The 19,159-nt window shown below is 39.1% G+C and overlaps 1 protein-coding gene across 3 annotated transcripts in view; it reads left to right on the top strand.

Annotated features, from left to right (window-relative positions):
• The first annotated feature begins 5,032 nt into the window (after positions 1-5,032).
• ankrd6b (ankyrin repeat domain 6b) overlaps positions 5,033-19,159 on the top strand; it is a 54,940-nt gene continuing 40,813 nt past the window's right edge. For 2 of the 3 annotated variants that reach the window (XM_023288750.3, XM_023288748.3), the window contains exon 1: positions 5,033-5,192. The gene's annotated coding sequence lies outside the window, so the exon portion shown is untranslated. The remainder of the gene's footprint in view (positions 5,193-19,159) is intronic. The other variant, XM_023288749.3, reaches the window with a different exon arrangement.

Genomic DNA, 19,159 nt, shown 5'->3' with positions numbered 1-19,159 from the left:
AAAGTTAATGTTCCATGGACTTTTTTTCTGTGAAGAACCCAGAGAGGGTTATTTGATTATTATTTATTTCACAAATAGTGTTATTTATTTCCTGACTTTTTTTTCTGTGAAGAACCCAGAGAGAGTTATTTGATTTTTATTGATTTCCTAAATAGTGTAATTTTATTTCACAAATAGTGTTATTTATTTTCTGACTTTTTTCTGTGAAGATCCCAGAGAGGGTTATTTGGTTATTATTTATTTCATAAATAGTGTTATGTACTTCATTAATAGTGTTATTATTTATTTCCTGACTTTTTTCTGTAAAGATCCCGGAAAGGGTTATTAATATTTGGTTATGTGTGGCTTTCTGGAAAACAATAAATGTTTACGTTTAGGCACCCCTGTGATCGTCACACTTTTTCTGTTACAAACTGACCCCGGCCCCCCATCAGAGAAGGGAAAAGTTATGTGGCCCTCACAGGAAAATGTTTGGGGACCCCTGATCTAGCAAGTGGCGGCAATTCTTCTGAGGGGAAGCTGAGCTGGCCCAGCAGAACTTTGGAGATGTGTTCCAGTGGTTGGTGGATGTGTGGGGAGATAGAGAGGGACCTTTGAATTGTTCACAAAGGAAAACAGGGAACCCATTGGTAGTTTTAGTTTAGGGTGCTACTGGGTGTGTTTTTGGGTTTTAAGAGGTGAACAGGAAGAGGTTTTTTTCGTATTGATTATCTTTTACTTTGTTCCTGGTTAGAATGCCCATCAATGTCAACATGAAGTTCACTTTTAGTTCTGTTGATTTATTTTTATTTTACTAACACCCATTTGTTTTTAACCCCCTCACATGTTGTGTTGTTGTAAACTTACTCTTTCAAATAAATACTCGTCTAACCCTCTGGAAACCAGCGTTTGGACTGTTTTTGTGTTGCTCCTCACCTACTGACAGCTGTGGACTAAAGGCTATACTGTGACGTTTTTAGAGCGACATGCTATACTATGATGTTTGTTGGGCGACACACTATACTATAGGCTTTTTTAATTGACATATTACTGACCTTTTTTTGTTTTAGTTTTTTGGGGGTTTTTTAGCAACATATAAGAATTCGAACAGTTTTAAAAGTTACTATACTTTTACTTGTGCAATGAAATTATTATTCTATGGCATTTTTTAGATGACATATTATACTCTGATGTTTTCTTGAATAACATACTATTTTGACAATATACTGCACTATGACATTTTTTGAACCACATATCATACATGACAATTTTAGGCAACATCCTATCATTTTGTGCTTTTTGCACCACATAATAATCTATGTTTTTTTTTTTCTTGCCAACATGCTGTACTATGAACGACAGGCCATACTATGTTATTCTTGAGTAAAGCATACTATACTTTGACATTTTCTGAACTACATCCTATACTATGGCGTTATACACAGAGTGCTTTGGTTACATGTTGATTTATAATCTAGATTTTTTTCTGTTTTGTTTTTTGATGGGATTACCACAGACCTGACCGTGAACACCGTCGACACCCACCTCAGGGAGATGCTGCCTAAGATCTCAAGGCTGCTTGGTCGTGGTTTTTCTGGCACGTACTCTTCCAAGATCAGCCGGGAAGTTTAACACTGATGGAATGACACCAGGTCTAAGCCGACAAACTTCCAATTCCTCCTCAACCCATAGTCTCTGGGAAACCTACATGGAGTAAGAAAAGTAGACAGAGAAGTAATTAAGTCTGTACACAACATATTAAAAAGAAATCATGCTAATAAATTAAGTACAAAGAACCGAATTCGCCAATATACTGGAGACCAGAGCTATTTAATTTGATAAGTATAACCTTGTTTAGTAACATTTCAATTATTTGAGAGCAGGCCTAAAGAACTGCCTGTAATCCCAATCATAAAATGGGTTTGGAGGAAGAACATAGATGGTAATCTGGATATACATGAGTTAGGCTTTAGAACTACTATTAGTTGTATTGGTGGTAGTAATAGCAATGTGACTACTACTAGTAGTAGTGGTAGGACACTACTGCTGCTGATACTGGCACTGCTACTACAACTTGTAATACTATTAAAAATGCTGATACTACTTCTAGGACTCTAACAGCTGTTTTATTTTCTTTTTATTTTATTATCCCTTATTAATCCCACGAGGGGAAATTCTGATTTTCGCATCTTTCCCCAGTTGGGGGAGTCAGAGCGACGGGTCAGCCGCGGTACAGCGCCCATGGAGCAGGAAGGGTTAAGGGCCTTGCTCAAGGGCCCTACAGTGGCCGCATCGGGGCTTGAACCTCTGACCTTCTGATCAGTAGTCCAGAGACTTAACCGTTGCGCCACTACTACTGCTGCTTGTACTTTTAGTATTACTACTACTGCTTGTACAACTATACTACAGCTACTATTAATCGTCTGGTATTTGTTTGTCAAGCTGCTAGCTCGCCTTAGCGTTTTGCTAGTGGCTAACTAGTTAGCTCTCATAGACTGGAAGCTCTCAACAAGATTTCATAATGAAAAAAGAGCCAAAAACTATTCTTACCTATGAAAAGTCATTCCAAGTTTCCTTGTCTCAATCGTACGACGTAGTGTGTAACTGTATGCAGCACAGTGAGCCGGCATACTTCTTGTTTCCGTTTTCACACCGTCTACATCAACGGAATGCACTGAAACTTTTCCCCCACTAGCTTAGCCTCGCTGTAGCACGCAGCTCAAAGGGGCGTGTCCTATCTACTCATTCATATCTATGAGAACAACAGTGGCTGCACATAAGGACGCCTGACTTTGATTAGCTGCGTAAATACCATTATATACAGTCTATGGTAAATACGTATGTGAATCGCATCATTGGCTGCAGCAGCCAGTCACTGGTCACTCACTGACTCACATTGAAAAATAGCACAGAATGAATTGCTACGTGTTTATTTTATTTATAATTTAGGTTGGATTTTTTTTTTTGTGCGCAGCGCAGATTTTCCTGTGCGCGGAGACCGTGTCAGCAGTGCGCAACTGCGCAGCTTAGGGGGAACAGTGGTCCCACTACATCTGGTTGGGCTTTGAAGCTTGCAAGCCAGCATGCTTTTCTGGTCATTCTGACCCGCAATCCTCTACATAGGTACGTCACATATGTTGCAGTGTCCAGAATGAACAAGCATTAGAGAGTGTTTCTGTTAGGTTTTCTCTGAGGCTCAGGCGCAGGAAAGAGAAGGAGTTGAGCAGTTGCAGATTCAATGGTTTATTTACAACAAGAAAATACACAAAGATTCCAACTCCCAACGGAAGTGTGTTCCCAGAAAGGGGAAACGGAAACAGTAACAACTACTGAGAACTACAGAGCTTCTAGTGGCTGGAAGACTAAACAAAGATTATTTATCAACAAGAGAACTGACCCACGGCAGGTAATACCTGGGCAGGTGAGTGAAAACAACTAAGACTGAAGGCCTACAAGAATTTCCTAAACTAAATAACGATTATGCTCACACGGATCTCAGAACATGAAACTAGAAGTCAGCAAAAACAGTACTACTATGAAACAGGATTTGCTCTAAGAAAAATACAAGAACTAGAGAACTATCCGTAATAAACCAAAACTAGATCAACTAGAAATCCGGAGATTACATTACTCCACAACTTAGGATGAACCAGAGACTTTATACAAACCTACGAAAAAAATAAACTAAGACTGCTCGTAACTGAGACAGAACTGACGGCGGACAACTAGGAAGCTGGGAGGCAGAGAACCAGACGAGGCAGGGGGGGTTCTGTTGGGCTGTGTCAGACGGTCGCGGCTGTGACGGCAGTGGAGGCTCAGACGGAGGTTGGGAGGTGGTGGAGATGTTCCAGTAGATTTCCAGAGATGGAGACAGAGGACGGGGGTGTAGACGAATCCTGGTGGGTAGGAATGGGTTGGCAGCAGGAGCAGGTGGTTGGTTCGAACTATGAAAGAGCAGAAACAGTTTTACTAAAGGTTCACAGGAACAATGGCTAGAGTGAATTGATCAGAAACTTACTGTTGGGCATTCACGATCCGGCGTCGACTAAAGAGTGGAATCAGGTTATATTGTGTAGGAGAAGTCAGCTGATTGGCTCTGGCACACCTGCTCCTGCTTCTGCTGATTGTTCCAGGATTGCCTTCACCTGCCGTTGCCACAGTGCTCAGCATACCTGAAAAAGAAGAAAACAAGAGGAAGGAGGGGCCCTATCCAGAGCCAGCAGCAGCAGACCTAACAGTTTCCTGGTTTTATTTGAGCCTTTAATCCCCTTTAACCATCTTTTATTTCGTTAGCCGATGTTCCTACCTCTTTAGCACTGTGCTGCTTTAATCTGTCTTCAAAACCACTTTATGACGTGTCTCATTTTGCTGATATGTGAAGCCCTTTGTAACCTGAATTTTCTGCAAATAAAGATTGCTATTATTACTGCATGAAACAGTGCATTCTTTGGAAGAGCAGCTGTAGTATAGACTTGAAGTAAAGATCAAATGTGTAGAATCTGGAACCACAGATGCAGTTTTCTTCCTGAAGGGGGCGTGGTCAGCTGCATTTAAAGCTACATGCACTACAACAGCCAAAAGCTAAAAGCAGGATTTATGGTATTTTGAACCACATTTCCAAGATTTTGAGTTAACAACTGAAAGAAAAAACACTCTTGAGAAACTTTAATTAATTTTCTAAACAGGGGAACAACACGGGAGCTTTAAGATCAACCCATAATTTTGATGAAGCTTGAGTATAATTTGTTTAGCATATTAAATAAATAAATAAATGCCGAGTTATTCTTTCTTTTATTTCCAGTGCAGTATTTTTAAGTGGTTTAATAATAGGTTATTTATGGCTAAGCATTCCATTATGGTGTAATTAGGCTATAAAATGAAAGCCAGTTTCACCTGTCTCAAGGATGGTAATAGCTAACAAGATGTTTATTTTAGAGGCGAACTGAGGATATTCTCGGCACTACTGTGGGTAATAATTTTTCACCAGAACTGATTAAATTAGCGGATATTGTGGTTGTGGGTGTTAAGTGTGTCAGCGGCTCTGTTGACATGTAAATGGGACAGAGAGGGAGGCGGCGGCAGCGGCGGAGACACGCCAGCAGCGACCGTGTGTTTCCACTTTAGTTTCCCCGCAAACAGCGTGCTGTACGCGGGACCGTGGGACTTAAAAACATCGGAGCTCCGTGCAAGGCGACACTTTGTTTCTCTTCGAGGTGAGTCTCGTTAATGTTTTACTCCTTTTTTTTGCGCATTTTTCCTTGTTAAATATCCACGCTTTGTGTTGCTGGTTTGTGTGCTGCGTACTTCGGAGTTGGCTCAGTCTGCGTTTGGGACTTGAATTACGACTCTGCGACTTCAAAAATGAATCATTGTGATGTTTAAATGATGCTTTCCAGTCGTTAACTTTTATGTGGCTAACAGTTTTGTGGTAAGTTCAGTGCGACATTTTCACACTTGTGTCTCCACTGTTTCTGCTCCAAATTCAGCTGAACTTAGCTAAAATATTCCAATTTAGCAACAAAAAGGCAACAAAGAGGCTAGTTTAGTCAGTTTACTTTACTTGTAGCCATTAAGGTGTGTCTCTTTGTTCTGCCAAATGCTTAAAATTCACATTAAATCCCAGTTTGTTTACTTTCTTCTTTATTTATTCCCTTTGCAACGTTAAAAAGCCTCCCTCAGACCGAATAAAGCTGCTCACTGTGGACTGACCTCTCCAACACACTCTCTCTGTGTTCTCATTATATCCACACAATTCCCCGTTTGGGACCTTCCAGCAAAATATTCCAACAAAATTTATTTAAACTGAAGTATTTTTATTTTTTTTCCTCAGATGAGTTTCGTGTAAATGATGTCTGAAAACAAGAATAAATTAAATTAATTAAAAATGAATCAGGACACTGGGTGCAAAATAGCCCCAGCTCCATATCTCATGCTAATTAGTCCACAGCCCCCTGAATGCAGCACCAAGAAAATGTGAAATAAAGTAGGCTTATCCTCTCTTCAGTGTGGAACTTAGCCTAAGGCTTAACCTAAATATTAAGCCTGTTAGGGTTGAAATCAAGTGTAGTTAACACGACACATGAGCTTATTAGGAAATGCTGGTCAGTAATGTGTTATAATGATATTACTGAAGAGGAATACGGGAACTTACACCCAGAAGGGTGGATGTTTTGAAGCAGCAGCTTTGATTAATTTGAATGAGATTTGTTTATCAGGCTTCAGTGTCTTCAGGGTGAAGTTGAGAACCAGGGATACTATGTAAATTAAGGGCTTTTTTTGTTTTTACAGTGACTTTCTTCCATAGATATTGACCCTGTGACCCTTTCTGCTCTCTGCTGGCTGTTATATAGACTGAAAAGGCACCTAAACAAAGATTTCACAAGTGGTAGTCTCTGATCTGATACTCTTAGTTTTACAGGCTTTAGTTTGATCACAAGTCTTTATGCAATACTTTTGTTTTTATTGTTAAAAAAAAAAAAAAAAAAAAAAGCTCATACACAATGTTTTCTACTCCAAGCTTGGTAGGTGTACTATGAAGCAAGATTATTAGTTTAGTGAGCTAAATTAAGCCAAAAGTCACAGTTTTTACTGTCACAAAAATGTGTCTTTTAATCATCTAGATCACTGTGGCAACTTATGCTGCATGTCTAACCTGCTCTGGAGGAGGTTATGTTCAGAATTAGGGATCTTTATTGGCTGTAAGAAGCCATTTTTATGCCTCCAAACTTGCAGTAATGCCAACTTTGTGAACAGATGTGCATTCTGTGTGTGTTGCAAAACAATGCATAAATATACTTGGCCCTGATTTGTTGCCAAATGCATTTTACACTGCTGATATTGCAGGTAATAGTACATAGATAAGAAAACTGCCTAGTCTATCAGTGTTTATCACAGAGAATATTCAATCAGTGACATTAATTTCACTTAGTTTTGGGCAAAAATTAAAGTGATTTCTGTGTCTTCCTCATAATGGGACAGTGTCAAATATAAGTGCACTTGTTGTGTGTCATATTCAAATGTATGGGGTTTAAACTTAAGAGCGCCAATGTGCAGCTGTCACATTAGAAAGAAGTGGCTGCATTGAGAGGGCACTGAGTTGTTAAATAAATATATTATGTTACACAATTAGTCATTTCCAACCAGTGTTCTTCCCTTGCATCACTTCTAACAGCTCTTTTTACTGTAATACAGTTTTAATATTCTTCATAGCTCTCCACGATAGCAACCTGTTCCTCTTGACTGATATAGCCTGAATGCAATTGGTCTGTTTTGTGTGTCAAGTGATAAGATAAGATAAGATAAGATAAAGTTCTTTATTTCTCCCCACTCCAGGGGAAATTTACATTGTTACAGCAGCTTTATTTACAATATATACAAGGGTGAAAAAAATTTTAACAGAAAAAATAAAAATAAAGTTTAAAAGTGCAGAGATGTGCAGTGCAAGAATGTCAGTGCAAAAGTGCAGAGATGCATTAAATGGCCCCTTTCATGGTAGCACATCTTGGACTTGGTGAAGAAAACCTGGTTAACAAGGAAAGCTGATAACCACCATCGTGAAACCCGTTATCTCTGGCTGGGGTTTTAGATTTTGTCAAGTTGGAGTACATAGAGAAAGCCTTGCAATGTCAAACTGTCTTCATAGTACATCCTTCAGGTCATCTTTTGATGCAGTCACTGAAAACAGGTGGTTACTGAGTTTCTAACTGTTTAACAGTGCAAAATTACAAATACTTTTGTACTGAACTGAACAAAACAGGATGTACTACTGCAACAAAAACAGGGCTGTGACGTCATGGCATTATGCCCCCACTGCCAAAAAGCTTTTGAATACATGTGAGATTTAGTTACAATGATTCATCCGTTTTTCCTGATTCCCAGTCATTCCACTTTGCTGGGCATTTTCCCAATCTTTTATTCTCATAAAACCTTTGAAAAACTCTGGATAATATTAAAAAAATTCTGCTGTTTCTGAACATTTAAAAGGGTTTTCTACCCGATTAAGGTGACATGTACTGCTGCCTGGCACTTTCTGCTCTGTGTGAAGGTGATAAATGCAGTTAAGGTAAGAAGAGCAGCATCATCCGTCCGTCCGTCCATCTGCCCGAGTCCCCAGAGAGCTGATTAGCACAGCACAGTGCTGACGAGGTCACAGGTCACCAGGTGTGTAATGGGCATGTAATGAGCTCTAATGGGCTACAGGGCAGGGGGGATCTATTATATACACTCCGGAAACTAGACACTGTGTGAGAGGCAATTATTAGATTTGTCTGTCAGATGGTGAGATGTCTCCTATTGTGATTGTTTGTTGTCGAGTGCAAGTACAGATGCTGAGGTCTGCCAAAGATGATGATGCTTTGGGAGTAAAAATCTGTGTTCCTAAGCCTCTCATATCAGTTTTTGCAGTGTGTCCACAGTGTTTTAAATGTATGATATTAATGGTGTGACGTTTTTATGGCAATAATATCAGTTTGGAATCAGATTTGCACATTAGATTTTTAAACCCAGCCTCAGGTGGTGGTATAGCAGGACAAATCCTGGGATTAGCAGGCTGTTTGTCATGGCACTGCTGCCTACTGAGACACTGGAGGTGCAAGTGAATAGCTCTGTGGCATAAGAAAAGGAGCTTTCTTTTAGTGTTTTTTGCCTCGCAGGGGCTCTAAATCCCACTTAACCCTTTATTGGGAGCTTGAAACAATGAACTCTACAGCCCGTCGCTCTTTACTCACATATTACATCTGCTGTCATTAAGTTGTCCCAGTGCAGAGGATTAAAGAAGCAGAGGAGGGGGAATATTGGTGTACGGTCACTTCTTTTAGGGGGGTGTGAAAAGAGACAATGGGGTAGTACAGCGTGGATGGAGGCTGGACTTAGTGTGAGTGTTTAGGGCAGAGTGGTGGGATATAGGGGAGGGGGGGTAATGTGTGTTTGAGGGCGTGGTGGGGAAGTGTTTGTTGGATGCTCTGCCCTGCAGCTGACACTCAGCTCTCCCAGCTGGAGATGTGGCAACGTGAGCCGCGACATCTCCTCCTTCTGGCTGTTGCATTTGGCAGCTCATAGATGTGGGCTTATTTGTGCAAGTGTGTGTGAGCAGCAGTTGTGTGCCTTATTTCTACATGCTGGAGACAAACAGAGAAAAGCAGCATGAGGATCACCACGTCTCTTTTCTCAGAAGTTATTGTAGTTATGCACTGAATGAAAGTTCCAGTTTATTTTAGCTGGGGTTTTATTCTTCTGCTCATCATTTGTGTTCATTGCTGAGAATTTGAATACAGATACTCTATCTTCTAACTTGGTTTATGTTTTTGTTAAAAAAAATGTAGCATACATTTACCTCATCGGATGAAGTGAAGAACTGATCATATGGCTTTTGATACCAATTAAAGGTAGCCAGTTGTGGACAAAAAAGGTTAGAAACCACTTGTTTAATCCACCTTTTTTTTGGAGGAAGAACTAATGTTAATGTCATACAATGTAAGCAGTACAAGTAATGCATACATACAAAGTAATACATTTCTTTGCACAGGAAAACTGTGCAAACAGGGCAAGTATGAAAGATGAAAGTTTAGAAGAAATGCAAACTATAAAGTCTGATTGATACAAGTTTGGGGCTGATACTCATTTGAAAAAATAAGAAAATCTGATATTAATTTATTGGCATAAAGTGTTTATTTCTATGTTACAGTTATATTGAAAAGGGGAAATGATAGGGTCAATTATTTATTAACTTTACAGTTTTCACAAATTAGTTAGCAACTTGCTAAAAAAGATACTGCTTGACTCCACACCACAATCTGCTCGGCTATGATATGTGCTGCAGACAATGCTAATTTTCTAAATTACCCCAAGCATCTTTTCCTGCATTATGTTCTGCAAAAGAAAGTTTTTTTATACAAGGGTATGTCGGACAAAATATATGTTGACCTATCAGTTTTGTTTACTGAACTGTCCAGATTCTTTTTAACAATGTATTGCTGCTATAATCAGGTCTATCATCAGTATTTTGGTAATGTTACACTGATAAGAATAATTGCTAAAACTGCCAATATAAAAGCCAAACTGCAATTAACTGGAATTCTGGTTTTAGAAAGTGGGAATGTGAGCTATGTGGAGTTGTGGTGGTCTGGTGGTAATGTGTTTGCTTGCCCATGGGTGGTGAACTCATTGTCAGGCAGCACTAAAAGGGTAGAGGCATCTCTCTGAGGAACACAAGGGGCCTTTTCTGGCCAGTGCTCCTGGACAATGAAGCCGGACCCAGGAGGTGATTATGGCTACCAGACTGGGAAGGGTCTTCAAACTCAAAGGCAGTTGGGAGGGTCTTCTTCTTTGTTGTGCAGCTGCATCCTTTAATCCCGCTGCACTGCAAGACATGCGTATTTAACCAAGTGGTTCTTGTACACTGAGAGACAATGTGTGAGATCGCTTGTAGTGGTGCTTTGATGCTTATTCTGAAATTAGATACGGCATCATGCAAATATCAAGCATTTCTGAGTGTATTGAATATAAAGGCATTCCCTATATTCCTATATTTGTATGGCCAAGTTCAAGTTAAATTACAGCATTGAATCAATACTTGGTATGACCCAGGCATAAAGTGGACAATGTGATAAAATATAGTGTCAAACTCACTTTGCCTTTGTAGTGTAGTCACCATGCACAGAATTTCTGGGCTACACATCTTTTTCTGCGGAGGGCACCATGTAGACTCTTGTACACTTGGGGATATTCTGAAATTTTTGTCATGCTTGTGGCGCCTAACAGCAGCTGTAAAAGGGACAGATCACTGAACTTTCTGATTGATGTAGGTTTCTCCTCTGTCAAATGTTTGGTACTAACAGCCTTTTTATGTGTTTTCTGTGGTCATAGACTGCCAGTTTCTAATACAGTTGTACCTTTCCTCTACACAGATGGTCTAGTTTTCTTTTCTTTTACACAGTTCCCGTTCCAGTAATCAAATTTGCTTTGATCACAAGACAGTGTAGGAACTTTACATCTAGATTCAGCTCCTATAAGCCTGCGAACTACATGTTTGTCAGTATGCTAACAATTTTCCAACTCTTTCACAATGTTTTGTTTATGTGCCAAGTTGAGGCATACCTTAATTATGCAGCCTTGCAGCTGGAGAAGGCATTGAAACTAATCTGTAGGAATTAGGCTGAATCTTTATGAATAATAGCGAGAAGAGTCCTATTATAGCATAGCTTTGCTCAGCTTTGTGCTGAGTTGTTAAAGACTGTTGCATGACATGCAGCACTGCAGGTGCAGTTAGTCTTAACATTTAGCCCACATAAAACAGATTTGTGCAGAAGGACAACATAGGAAATTTGACTTAGAGGAGTATGCTGTGTTGCTCACTGCAAGGATCCCGCTAACACGAGGTGACCTCTGAAACTGCAGCTTCTCTGTCTTTCTGCTGATACTGTGCTGTGGTTTTGATAAGATGTCCTTATTGTGACCAAGGTGTACCTAAAGACAGCTGTCCTTTAAACACAGATCATCACCTTGACCATGACAGTGAAGAGTGCTGAGTGTTATTGGATAGTACGCAATAGAGTGATAAGAGAGGAAACATATTGTGATATTCTTGTGCTAGTTAATCTAGAGGATAAAAGGCATTACGTGTTATTTTTAGTCTCATGTTTAGGGTGACCTCTGTACTATATATTTATGTGGATGGTTATCACATCTGGCTCAGCTGTCAGACAGACCTACTGGCTGAATGACAGAAGATTTATTTCCAGAGTTGACCTCAGGATTAGCCAGCACTCTGTTGGCCTCCCATGTCCCTGCACAAAATGCACAAATGCTAACCGATGATAAAGCCGTAAATATTTGTCCTGCGTTCTCTGGGGGTATTTATGGCAGGTTTTACCCACTATAAATTCTGCAGTCAGCACAGATTCTCTCGGCCTCACTGCTGCAGATAGCTAGCGAGCACTGAAACAGATCTTGGGATTAGTGAATGGGTCAAAGTATTGTTTTAATCTGGTTTTGGCTCTCGGTCACTGACTGGTGCAGAAAAGACAGATGGCTGAGTTTTGAGTGAAATCTGGGGATTGAAGGGGGTGGAGGGTTTCATTCTGACTGTTTGTTTCACGCACACATCGCAGTCATGTCAGTGATCTCTCACTTCATCGGTATGATGGGAAAAGCCCTCCTGCTGGGAGAAGAGCTGCACTGTTAAGAGCAGTCGAGTGTTAGCTGCAGTTTATTTCACTGTATCGTTGCTCACTTTCAGGAGTTTTGTTTTTGCCGATGTGTTGAGCGAAATAATCGCCAGCAACGCTTCACTGAACCCACGACTGAAAACACAATTTATGAACCAAACTGCATTAATTCCTGCAACTAATAGGCATACTCATAACCTTAACCCATAACACTCAGAGCCCCAAAATAGAAATTAAAATTAACGAAAAAGGTGGTCATACTAAATGTTAATTTGACTTGGATCACTTTTCTTAACTGCACTTTTAACAAAGTTAATTGATAAATAAAAGGTATTGAAGGTGTTATTTAAAAAAAATCTCCACTTTACTTTTAGTGCCTGCATTTTTTTTTTACAATATATGCAAAAATATGATCTCATCATTAATTTAAACTCCTACTTAAATGTACTGATATATTGAACTGACGTGTCCCCCGGTTTCAAAACTAAATCTGGTCTATGGGTCATTCCATGCCTACTCACCTGGGACCTAGGATCATCGATTTTCTTGAAATAAATCATGCAGAAACTACCTAAGCCATGGAATCTTGCAAAATCCCGCAGCTCTACTCAAAATACTTTGAGTTATTAATTTTTGAAAATAATAAATTTAATAATACATTTTTACATCTTCAGCAATTTTTTTAAAGCGTCTTTAATTGCCTGTTTTTCACAGGATTTTGCAGATTTATTTATTTATTTATTTTTTACTAAATATCACAGAAACCTCAAGAAAAAGTTGGAACTTATAATCATTATGCCCATTTTAGTTTTTTTTTTTTTTTAAAGAAATTGAAATAAAAAATCTACAAACTGAAAATTCTCTAATTTTATTAATTTTAAAATGAATATCTCCTCTAATATTCACTCCATTCCAACTAAATTTTTGTTGTGGGTAGAAACAATTTAGTTTTGTAACACCAAAATGTTATTTGGTGCTGCATCAACAATTGACTGCCATAGATCTTCCTAAAATTAGCTTTGGAACAGGAAAATCCACTTTGTAGGACATTTTAACAAAATTTTATTTCAGGAAGGATTGTTTTGATTTCCTTGAAACTTTTTGAAGGGAAAGTCTTCATATCAAGTCCCATCATTGTGCCACCTTTAATAATGTCAGACCTTGTTCTCAATAGTTTGTCCAATGATTTTTTTTGATGCTTGATATATTAGTTGTTGATGAGTGTTGAAACAATGTCAGCACTTCTACTGGTGTGATTACTTACTGAGTATATCAGTATAATGTTGAAACAGTTTCTAGTGTGATGTAGATATTCTGCTGTAGATTTGAGATTGTGAGAAAAAAAACAATTTTCTTTCCCCCAAAAAAATCACACTGAAACTCTGAATAATGATGGCAAATCCATCATGGAACAGAGAAGAAGTTTAGTAGTTAGGACTGTAGCACCATTCACTCGGGTAATAGGGACTTTGAGAACAGCAGCGCAGAATGATTCTCTGTGTATGAGACTGTTCAGACTGAAATACACACTTGCCAGGATCTTCAGCTGTTTCTGGTATTTTCCTCCAGGACATGTCATCTTTGATCATGTTTCTGCATCTTTATAGAGTTATACAGCTCACTAAAAGCACAATTCATTTGTTCAAGTTAAAATATTTTCCACTCAAGGAGACGCGACTTTGCCTTATCTTGTAGCACCATGTCATAGAGCTGAATACCTGAGCTTTTTGCTTTACCAAAAAGCTGGTGCTGAATGCTTGACTTAAAATCTAGTCAGATAATTCATAGTGTTGATCATGTGTTTACCATATTTCTTATTTATCAAATGTAAAATTCACTAAAACTCTTGCAAATCCACCTTATAAGTAAGACTCAAAATGTTTTTTTGATGAAAAACATGCTAATGATGTATAAAGTAATATGTCCCTTAAAAAATCATTGTGGCATTGATGTTAAAATTCTATATAAGCTATACTTAACTGATATAGCACCTTTTCAAATAACATTACAGTGTGCTTTACAGAGAAAAAAACTAAATGAAAACAAATCTGCAGCACAGTTAAATGTAAATATAATCCAGCAAATAAAACACAAGTGAATAAAATTGAATAAAATACCCCAAATACAAAAAACTAAGACATCATCGGTGGGAAAAACAAATTAATCACACATCATGATCAAAGCAGAAAAGAAACAATTTAAAGGATGTTGCCAATTATGGAAGCTTTAGGTCTTCAAGTTGGATGTTTCAAAACTGAAGGCTATCGACTGCAAAAGCCTGGTCACATTTAGAGCAAAGTTATGGGAGGCCGAGTGAAAAGCCCAATATTGTTTAAAAACGGCAATAACGGGGCACATTTTCAGATAAATTCTCCACAGTGACATTGATTGTGTTGTACTTGGTCATATACAAGAGAAGGGTCACAAGTGTTTATCTTAACAAATAAGAAAAGACAGTTAGAGACATGACTGTAAGGTCTGGCTCATCTCTGACCTCTGCATCGCAGCCAGAATGTCATTCTGGCTGTTTCTGAAAGTTGCAATAAATGTCCAGTGTGGTCATCCCTTGTTCAGCCACAGAAAGCGGTAAGCAGCTAAAGTTTCTGTATGTATCTGACCATCCAACTTGCAGTTCAGAGAGACTGTAAATCCTGCTTGACTCTTGACTCAGGACTTGGGAACAGCCAGAGGGGCTGGACTCTGACTTGTAGGAGAGCAGCAGTTCAGCAATATGAGAAGTTAATTCATGAAGGCCTTTAAACGTGATTTAAAACTGACTGAAGTATGCAGTTGAGGTCAGGGCAGGGGTGATATGAGCTTGTTAAAAGTTGAGTGATTTTGTTCTGTAGTGAATGACAGTGTGATTTTTCCTTTTTTAGAGATGCTTTCCAGTTTGAGGAATCATGACTTAATGAGTCAGATTTATCCATCGGAAGGTTACTATTGAAGGCTACACCCAAGGAACGGTGTGTTTCTGTGCTGTGAAATGTGCAGATACCTGATATGATTTTTTTATTTTTTTGTGTATACCATGGTTATTGATAAAAGAAGTTAACTTTAAGGAAACCAGTTTTTGTAAAGTGTTTAATGAAATAATTGACATTAAACTCGTGGTTGGATTTCTTGACAAATGGCTGGCCTGCAGTACTCAATGTCAAAGGCAGGAAGGGAACTGCCCGTGTAGAATAGAATAAAACTTTTGTAAGCAAAATATCCAAAGACCTCGATGAAGTTTTTAAATGCACAATGCAAAAAACATCTGGACAAATCTGGAATCTGATGTCAGTTATCTTGTTTTTAACCAAGGATAATGTGTTCACAAGTAATGGAGGGGTGATACCTTGACTTGTTGGCTCGGCGGTAGGTTATTCTTTAGTACTTGTATCACTGCTAGAAGTAGGAGCCAACTTTAGGCATCACATATCTCAGGTTTCAGACTTGAAATGCTCTGTGGGCAGAATGAAAACTCCACAACCAAGTAACAATAACTGTTTTGTCAACCGTGTTACAATATTGGTTGTTAGATTTATTGCATAAGACTGAAGCATTACGTCATACATAAAGTGTGAGATGTGCTGTAAAGCAGTAGCTGGATCAGTGAATGTACAGTACATGCAGAGCACCATGGGACTGTGCAGTCATGCTGACGTTCTTTATATGGCTGTGAGAGCTCATACAAACAGGGGGAAGAGATGACCCACATAATAGGGAATGAACAGCCGTGTTGACGCTCAGAGCGCTGAAGTTAATTTTAGTGCATTCATGCCCTGCCTCATTGCACAAAGGTAATACACATCTAGTTTTTAATGTTTCCATCCTGCAGATAGCGTCACATACTGCAGTTGATATTAGATTTTTGTGAAGCTGGATCTGCAGGCTGCGACCTCTCGGTAATTTTGCGTTTGCTTGGAGTCTTGAGAGCCTTTAATGACCTCCTTGAGGGAACTTTTTGCATTTCTATAATCACGAACAGGTTCAAAGCTGCTGTTTGAAGTGTGCTCATTGCTTCGTTTTTCATGATTGTTGAATACATATGATGTAATGTGAGAAGCGCAGGCTTGTTTGTGGGAGGGAAACTAGTTACAAGTTTAAAAGCTTAATTTGAGCCTGATTACTCCGTGAATAGCATTTGTGCATAATATAGTCGACCAGGTATTCCATTATGTTAGAAGAGGAAGGTTTTGTCCTTAAATAGCAATGGCTAAGTTTTTAATACGAAATTGGATCTTTAATTTATTACTGATGATGTCAAAGTGGGTGGTAGAGAGACCCACTCCTCCAGAACAAATAGCCAAATATTTGGGGGGGTGGAACTAATGATAATGAAAAAAAAGCAAGACGCCATTCTTCTTTTGACTTGTGGGTTAAAAACCGTTGGTGCGCTTTATGAGGTATTTTTCGGGTCAGTGAATGGGTCACATCACTTCCTTGTTTGTTTAAATGTGAAATTCCCACCACCATGCCACAGAACCTTAATGAAACCTTCATGTGTGAAACCTTAATGAAGCATTTGCTGAATGGAGTTCTTCAATGGCCTTTCTTTCGTATATGTTGACAGGCGGGCACTAGCAGCCACATTCCTGGCATTCTCGAGTTATCAGCTGCTGTCTAGAGTCTTGAAGGATGCACAGTTACCTTCTGACTTATCAGTCATAGTTATGGTGCTGACAGCTACTGGGACATACTGACTTCAGCACTGTATTGTGAACATGTAGAGGAAAGTGCATAATGTGTGTCATTGACTGAGCATCACTCATCGGCTGCACGGTGTTTTGAAAGGTGTAATTCACAGCTGTCAAAGTGTTGTGGCAGTTAGAAGTTGCTGACACACTTTTACTGTGAAAAGCTGCATCTCACCACAGTCTGCATTACTGAGCGAGTCCTCGTGTTACATAATATGTCATAATGTTAACTATGAAGTTGCACGACAATTTATGGTTGTAGTAAATCATATCACAAAGTTTAGAAAGGTAATTTGCAGCCTTTGCATCTTTTACAGCTGCCGTCTTATTTCCATACTTGGTTGCGTCCGTTTGTCAAGTTGAACCCAGTGATCCAAACTGCTGATTACAGGAAGATGCAGAATGCTTAATTTTGTAACAGAGCAGTGTTCAGCTGACTTGTTGGCATTGCCACCACAGCTAAACAGTGCTTGTGGAACAGTAATTACAGCAGTTGAGAGTCTGAGTTCTGTCTGTATGTGTGCTGGGATTCAGTGTTCACCTTCCCAAAATTAACACAATCCAGCTCCCAAAGTATCCTATTAAAAGTGGTGCAACAAGACCACTTCTGGTCATTTGGTCAACTTTAACCTTGGGCTGTGACTGATGACTTTTTAAGTCAACAACAAGACAAGAATAGAGACTGAGAAAGGCCCATAATTTACAGTTGGGCTCATGCTGACATACTGTCATCTTACATCGAGGTTTGTAGTGTAATAATAAATTAAATGAGCATTTCAAGTGTGAGCAGTTTCTGTTTTAACTTCAGATAGAGATAGATAGATAATCTAGATGAACTAAATTGATTGGTACAAAAACCATCATTACCAAAACATTATGACCACCCCTGCCTGATGTGCTGTTGATCCTTTGCATGCAGCCAAAACAGCAATGAGATTTCTAGTAGGCCAGAATGAAATGTTGGCATTTTTTCATCAGTAATAAATGACATCAAGCCTCAGTGTTCAGAACTATAGGCCACATTCAGCTCTAATGAAGTTAAATTAAACAGCGTTCTCCACCAGAGTGTAAATTTCCCACTAAATTTTTTAGCATTCAAAAACAAAGCTGCCATTATCGACTGAAGACTGTCACTGGCATCATAACTGCGATGCACGTCCAAATATATCTGCACTATTACAAAGTGGTGGCTACGATATTTCATGTCTTTTATCTATGCTGAACTGATGATTCCTGCATGTGTCCTCCAGTGGTCTGTGCTGATGTTTGAGAGGCAGTTTGTTTCACTTAGATTACAATCATTCCTTCTTGCAGTTTCAGTAGGTCTGAGAGGAAACGTAAAATGTTTTACGTCAATTTAGGAGAATCCTTAGTGGTATGATGAGCTACACTTACCAGCTCACCTTTCAGTTTGGCTTGGAATGCATTTCTTAAACATGAGTGAATTTCTTGGGTAGATAAGGAGGCTTAATTGCTATAGTGGGTCTACAATGTTTTGTTGTTTATTCACTAATTATAGCAGAAGTTGTCATTAAAAACAAGAATCTTAATGGAGACATGAGAATACATAGCAGCAAAGAGCTGGAGGCATTCCAGTGAGGTCAGGCTTCAAGAACCAGGTTGTTGACCCCAGACTGACCCAAACTTTTCCCTCCAGGGAAGAGTGATAAAGAGACATGAAGGCCCTGGGCGGGGACAGGTCACTTTGTCCTTGTTGTGTAGAGACTCTGTAGAACACCTGGGTTCTCCTCAGGCTTTAATCATGGCTCTAGTGTCAAATGAGGTTTGAATTTAGTTCCACAGCAAATAACGAATTACTCTATAGTGGAGACTAGTCAACCAGTAACATCCAATGCTCAAGCCAGTGATAGCAATCTTACAAAATTATAGATAGACATTAAATAAACATGTTTTTATTCAACTTACAAATGTATTTTTATAATATAACACTGATGCTATGGGTATCTTTACCGTTCGTACAACCAAGAATGCAACAGAATCTGCTGTAACATAAAGTACCATATGGTATAACAACAAATTGGATGAGAAAGCAGCTCTACTTCTACTGTGTTTTCTTTTGCTTTGCGGTTTTGATCACTGTAGTTTTCTTGTTTCTAACTCATATCAGTAAGAATGCTTTCTGTCTGTTTTTAGTGATTTTTTTTCTCCCCCTCTTTTCCTCGTGAGAAGTAATGTAGATATGAAGCAGTTTGCCTGCATGGGAAGAGGTTGTTTTTCAGGAGCGAGCAGGTTAATAAGTATTCTCCAGGGCCTCCTCCCTGAGCCATGTGAAAAGGGAGGGTTTGGCATTTCTTGTTTTTGAACCGAGTTCTG

Source organism: Amphiprion ocellaris, chromosome 12, assembly GCF_022539595.1.
Source record: "Amphiprion ocellaris isolate individual 3 ecotype Okinawa chromosome 12, ASM2253959v1, whole genome shotgun sequence".
NCBI lineage: Eukaryota > Metazoa > Chordata > Actinopteri > Pomacentridae > Amphiprion > Amphiprion ocellaris.
Note: the sequence above shows the minus strand (reverse complement) of the source record. Positions and strands in the feature narration are given on the sequence as shown.